Genomic DNA, 7144 nt, shown 5'->3' with positions numbered 1-7144 from the left:
GCTCGTAATCAGACAGCTCTCAAATTAGCGCTGCATAACTACATCCTGACCGGGGCTTATGGACTCCTGAGATGCTGGAAAGTTCTTCCAGACAATCAGGCCCAGCCAGGCGCACACAAACACTGGCACTTTCATCACTGGCACATCGATGCCTCTGCTTCCTCATACGCCGTGGTGACCTTTGACACGAGGAGAAGGAAGGGGAGGTAAAATGTGAAGTCAGTTCGACTCATTTCTTTCCCTGCAAAGCTGCGAACGTCCTCCTCTACTATCTCTACTGCACTGTAAACAAAAGGGTTTGTTTGGTATAAAGTACTTCACGTCGAAAAAGTTTGAACTTTGTATCCTTAAATTCCAACAGCATTGAAAACAAATGTTTGCAACGAATCATTCCTAAACGTTTTGATGAGAACTGACCTGACGATGTTGGTTCCCCGCGTTGCAGTTTCCAGTAAAAACATTACGGTGGATATATTCATATGGATTGAAATATAAAAGAATATATCAACTTAGTAAAAGTTAAAAGCTGTTAAATTACTTTTTTTAAGCAAGAATTTAAGTTTTTATCAAATGTCGTCCTGTTCAAAGCTATTGTCACAGTTAGAAAAATATGTTTTTGTTAAAATTATCACGATGTCCTGACATTATAATATGAGACAGATAATCTGTGGAAAAAACAAGCTGCTCTGCAATCTCCCTGTGACCCTACTGACATCTGCAGAAATACACAGCTTTGTCAAAAACAACCAATCAGAGCCAAGAGGAGAGTCTTCGCATCATCAATCATTCTGATGAAGGCGCTGCTCTTTGCTAAGCTGCAGCTGATTCACCACAACATAGCCTGCCAAAAAAACGCTGCTTTATCAGACACAAGTACACAGGGACACTGTGTTTCCAGTAGGATTCATTGTGAGCTCAAAACGTCCAACTTCAGCCATAAATATGGCTGTTGCAACACTCAGTTCTTGTCACACCAAATCCAGGTGGAAGTTACCTCCTAGCTAACCTCTGCAGCTGATCAAATCTCACCAGGGGGCATTTTAGAGTCTTGCTGGGACCATCATCACATGGAGTCCAAATCTGTCATCACCGTTAACAGCTGGATGTGAAGATAGTTTCTCACAGAGGAATAGAAAACCTGAAAACAGAGACAGCTCAAGAAAAAAGCTGCAGCTCAGTTTGTTGCCCTCTGGTGGCTGTATGTGTGCGCGCGCTTGCCTTCCTCCCCGTTAACCTGACAAAGGTGACGTCACTGAATCTGGAAGTGATTGGACCGGGCTCTGATGCTATTGGCCACCGTTCAATGGAAGGTAAATACATGTGTCTGTATGTGTGCGCTTCACTGCTACAAAGTCAACATGACTGCAGAGCGCTGGAGCGGTATCACGATGAGGTCATTTCCCTGAAGTTCAACCCAGAGGAACATAATAGACATTCACCCGTTTCCATCCCTCCGTTCTCTTCTTTTCTGGTCTTTCATCTGTTTTGATTCCTTCAGTTTTTTTTTTCCTTCTCAAATAGTCGACCTTTTTCAACTCCTTTAAGTCTAATTATGTGGTTTATGTATTTTCATCCTTGCCCCTTCTGTGACTTACACCTACACACTTCTTCTCCCAGACATTTGCTGTTCTCTCTCCTCCCTGTTTCCCAGTCTATTCACTGTTGTAAAATGTTTATTTACTGTATATATTTTCAGGAAATTGTACTTTGGGGATGGTTGCTGGTTTTCCGACGGTGGAAGATGGAAAATCAGGTGAAAAGGAACAGAGCTCTATAAACTGGCTGTGTGCTAACTTGGGCAGTGACTGTTCATGGACAATATGGCTTAATGCCCAGGGCGCCACAAACTGAGGGGTGCCATAAACACTGGGGGGAAAAAAACATGCAATTCTTTTTGCTTATTTGTGTATTTATTCATAGAAGAATAGATATTGGTGTTTGATTCGTTCTGCTAAATTAATAAGAGGTTGCTCTATAGTTTTTATTTAAGTCTGAAAATCATTTAGTCATCTGCAGCTCATAATCTAAAATAGTTTGAGATTCACAAAACCTTTTTTATTTTATTTTTGAAAAAACACGGGGAAAATTTTGAAATTGAAAGAACTGAAACACAACATCATCTGTGAAACATGAAGGTGCTGAAATGCAAAATGTGGATGAAATAAAGAATTTTATATGTTCGTTAATAATTGCCTGTAACATTTATTAATATGTATTCATAGCCAAACCAAATTTATTGCCAAATATAGAATCAGGGAAGGCAGGAAAATGTAATTGAGGTGAAACTCAGTGAAGGGCATTTAACAAAACATCAACAAGTGGTATGTTTATATTTGAGCATGCTTGTATATTTTGAGAAAACCGAGAACTAAAATTACTGAATTCAATTCTTGTGAAATTCATTGTTTGTTGTATGAACTTTTTTAAGAACGGATATTTAAGTCACATGCCTGTATGTCTGACAGAACAAAACATCAGCAGGTGCAGTCCTGTTGTAGCTTTAGCACTGTAAACCATTGTGGGTAAACTTAGCTAGCAACATGCTAGCCTGAAGGTTCAAAACAATATGCTAAGTGTAGCAGAAGCGTTTGGACTCAGATGTTTGTTTCTTTTGAATGTGCAGATGATAACAAAAACTTAGTACATAACAATAATAGTATGAATTCATGTATTTGTTACTAGAATAAGCCAATACTGCGTCTGTACACTCAAAGAAATGAATCAATGACTTAACATATTTTTTTATGTCGACAGGTTTCACATAATTGTATTATGTTAATTGAAAGCAAAACAGATATAGTAATCTGACACAATGACTTCATGTTTAACTAAGATAAAATTCACCCAACTACAAATCACTTCAGATTGACAAAATAAAAGTTAGTTGAACTAACTTAATTTTTTTGTGTTAATCTGACAAAGAAAACTCTGTCAATGAACTTATGTTTCATTTGTTCACTAAACATAAACAAATTATGTTACTTTAACAGCTAAAATTTGCTTTCCTTCAACCAATATGTTTATAACTCAGTTTTTCTTAACTAACTTCAAGTTTACAATATATTGTAAAGCTGAGGAAGTATCTAAAATAGTAATAATTTAACAAATATTTTCATGTTGTATCAGATGTTGAATGAGACTTTTTTTATTTAATCTAACCATAAAATAGAAACCTTTGCCATGTTTAACCAGTAGATAAACTGTGTTTATATATAAAATAAATAAAAACATGTAATATGTTTCAGAAAACCAACCATCATTCCTCTAATATCCCAAACCTTCATATGTTCTGATGTACTAAATTACGGCTATAGATCTCAAAATATAAACCCAGGAATAGCTGTGGTAAGGTAAGCTTGATGTTTTTCCCCCTCCAACAACTCCTCATCAGTTTATAACGATCAAATTTCCCAAAGGTGAACCATACTGTAAAGATGACGAGCCCAACATGGACTGTTCTTTTAAAGACTGAAGGTACGACTTTGGAAACTGATACTTCCCCAAGAAAAAATAAAAAAAAAACTCATTTGTCACCCTGTCTCAGAGCCATGTGTGACTGCTAAAAGTGAGTCTGTGGTGAGGAAAGCAGCCTAGGAGAGAGTGATGACCTCTGGATCTGAAACGAGGCTTTGAAGCGGTTCTCCCTCTCTCTCTCTCGGACATGTCCGCCCCGGAGGATCCGCTCTCGTGTCTCCGTCCGCCTCCTCTGCGCCTTGTCGCTCCGTTCGACCGCTAACTGCTCTCCCGCTCTTGGCGCGTGGTGATTATGGCAGATCCGCATGAAGACATGTCAGTGACGTAATGAAGCGAAGCTTTTTGAACCGAGTCCATCCTGCGGCCATGCTGTTGCCGTAGCAGTTTTTGGACTGTGTGTGTGTGTGCGTGTGCGTGTGTGTGTTTGGTTTTGGGACAGAATCATTTGTCACCAGCGGTTTCACATGTCTGGTATTGAAACTGATGACAAATCTCTGAGGTGTTTTTTTCTCTCTCTCTCTTTTTCTTTTTTTGCTTATGCGTTCATATTTGTTGGCACTTCAGTGGGTGATGTCATTTTCAAGAGGCTCTTTTCATCGCTTTTTATTAGTCTGCTGTGCCTCTGCAGACATTTGCAGACCGTGGACTTGTGTGTATGTTGAGAAGCCTGGAAGTGCTCAACAAAATCGAATGGCTTTTATTATGTTTTGAGTGATTTACTAATAGTGCTTAAAACTGCAGTATGTAATGTTTCTAAAAAAAAAAAAGTTTCTTTACATATTTGTTAAAATTGTCATTATGTCGTGGCAGTATGATAGAAATACAACTAACTGCAGAAATACTCAGTCGAAAGGAACCAATCGGAGCAAGGAGGATTGTCTTAGCGCTGTCAATCACTCTCGTGCACACCCTGTTTGCTCTTTGCTAAACTACAGCTGGTTCACCAGAACATGCTGAGGCAAGTTAGCACAGCCACCGATGACTGTGGATTAATGTTTTTTTCTGTAATGGGGAGTTGTTTTTTTCACCAGTAGCACATTTAGCACCCTATAGGAGGTTGATTGGCGGTGTTAAGTCCCGCCTCCTGCCTCTGATTGGTTGTTTTTCACCAGAAGCTGTGCATTTTTGCAGGTTGCAATACTGTGAGGAGGTGGAGGAGCTCGAGTCTTACACAGAGGATACTTTTAATAAATGTGGAGGAGAAGTTATATTCTGCAGCTTTCATTGCAAACTGGAAAACATTTTAAAACATTTTCAAAATTCCTTAAAAATAGTGATCTAGAAAATGAGGTGTACATTTGTAATCAGTCCCTTCCAGTTGGGAAACTGGTTCTCCAAGATAAAATAGAATGTGTTTAGTCCCGAAAAAAAAAAAAAACATTTTCATTGTACAACATGGGGGTGGCAGCATCATGCTGTGTGCCAATCCTCTAAGAAAACATTAGAAACTCCAAGAACTTGAAATTCACGCTCCAGCAGCCCTAAGGCTACACTCTGAATGATTTATTGGAAAGCATTTTCTTTTTTAGGATGGCCTAGTCAAAGGCCAGACCTAGAACACTGAACGCTGCTCCCCGTCAGATCTGACTGAGCTTGAGTTATTTTTGCAAAGCAACACGGGCAAAAATGTCCATCTGTATTTGTGTAAAGGTGATAGAGAATTACCCCTAAAGACTTTGCAGCTAATTGGAGCAAAAGGCGGATCTACAAAGAATTAACTCTGGTGGCTGAATACAAAAACCTCGGCGCATTTTTTCTTTAATTACAATTTACTCTAGAGTTTCACTTTTAACAACTTTTGAAAACCATGTCTCCTTTTCCTTCCACTTCAAAATGACACAGAACATAAAACCATTTGAAAAAAACGCACGGAGAAATGTGTCGTTCACGGGGCGTGACTGCTCTGGTGAGGAACCTTAAATGTGATTTTTGCCTGAGTGTTTTTGCTGCATTTAGTGGCCGTTTGTTGCAGACCACATGGAAGCGCTGGCATTCGGACTCCATCATACGCGCCTGCCATCCTCCATCATGAGCACCACTGCCTCTTTGTGCCTAAAAAAGAAAATGTCAGTGTATACATTTTTGTTCATTTTGGCTTAAAAAGCAGAGAACTTCTACCTTTCAGGCATGTAAGGAAGTCTGAGATGTAAACTAGACGGTCGGCGGGTTTAATCTGTTGTTAATCAGCCCCTTGGAAAACTCACTCAAGCATCAGATGCTGCAGATTGCTCTCTTTCTCCTCACAGTTCTCTTTCTGGTTTTTTTTCCCCAGTCATCCCTCCATTTCTCCCTCCACCTGCTGGTTCTGTCCTCCCCAACCCCGCTGCTGCCTCTCTCTACCTGCAGCTTTTTCAAAACTCTGCCCACTGTTGTGTGTGCGTGTGTGATACCGAGAGGCCCAGATGATTAAATCTTTGCCTTTTGTTGATCAGCTCGGCTATTACCGCTAATGTCGGCTCTCTTCCTTTGTCCCAGCGTGTGTGGTGCGTGTTTGAGTCCATGCACACATGTGTGGGCAAGCTCTCAGATCAAGCGCGGCGTAAGATGAGCCCATAAACAAGCCTTCAGGACCACTTAGGATTTTCATTCGGAGTCAGTGTTGGTGGGGGTGTGCAGAGGGGGAGTTAGGTACAGAAATCAGCTGCTATGTTTATGCACCTTTCAGAGGTGATTACCGGTTCAATCTGTCTGTTTTACAGAGGAAATATCGCAGTCGCACAGCGAGCGCAAGCACGCTCGCCTACGAGTGCGTTTGTGAGACCCGGAGAGAGGCACATGTTCCTGTTGCGCCGGTTTGCTGGGAATTAAGAGTGCCAGTGCAGCAGTAAAGTGTTTATTTACTCATATGTTCAACCCTGAGTGAAACCAGAGGAAGCAGAGAACCGCCGCCGGCCCCAAACGGAGGGCGGACCGACGGTATGTGTCAGACGCACCGTATGGCCTTGGCGCTGGCCTGTGTTTCTGCACAGCACACTGAAGCGCTGTGTGCCATGTGTGTCTGCGTGAGTGGGCACACAGGCAGACGCACCACGCAAGAGGGGGATATGTTTAGAGGCGAATAAGCAACATTAAAAATAACTACTATTTACCATGTAGAATCAGATCATAACCACTAGCTATGCACTGTAAGTTTGTAGTTTGCCCTAGCAGAAAGTGTTATGGGGCACAGCATTAAGAAATTATTCAAACTAAAAACACTTGAGACATATTGAAACATATTTTTTGCTCAACCAGTGATTCTGTTTTCATCCTTTGAATAAAGAAAATTTTGTTTATTATGTGCAGTTTCGAACAGTGGCAGTGTCTGATATAGCCGCCCTTGGCAACTACCCAGGGCAACATCTCATCAGCGGGCGCCGGGCGGCATGAGACCCACTCACATGGCTATTCAAGTACTGAATAAATGAAGAGAAAATCACATTAAATGTTTTACAATGTCATCAGATAGATTAAAACTATAAAATTATGCTCTAATTCTTGTGCTTTAAAAACTAAAACAAAAGCATTAATGCAAATAAATAACACATTCACACATTTATGAGAGAAGCAAAACGCCCTGGACTCGTTTATTTGAAATGAGACTCAGAGAATTATTTTATTGTGGCACTGATGGCTCTATTGGATGTTTCTAAAGGAGAAGAAAATAAATATTTTTTTCCTAAAATGAGAA

This window comes from Poecilia formosa, unplaced genomic scaffold (assembly GCF_000485575.1).
Source record: "Poecilia formosa unplaced genomic scaffold, Poecilia_formosa-5.1.2 Scaffold66, whole genome shotgun sequence".
Classification (NCBI taxonomy): Eukaryota; Metazoa; Chordata; class Actinopteri; order Cyprinodontiformes; family Poeciliidae; genus Poecilia; species Poecilia formosa.
The sequence above is the reverse complement of the archived record's forward strand: the minus strand, read 5'-3'. Positions refer to the sequence as shown.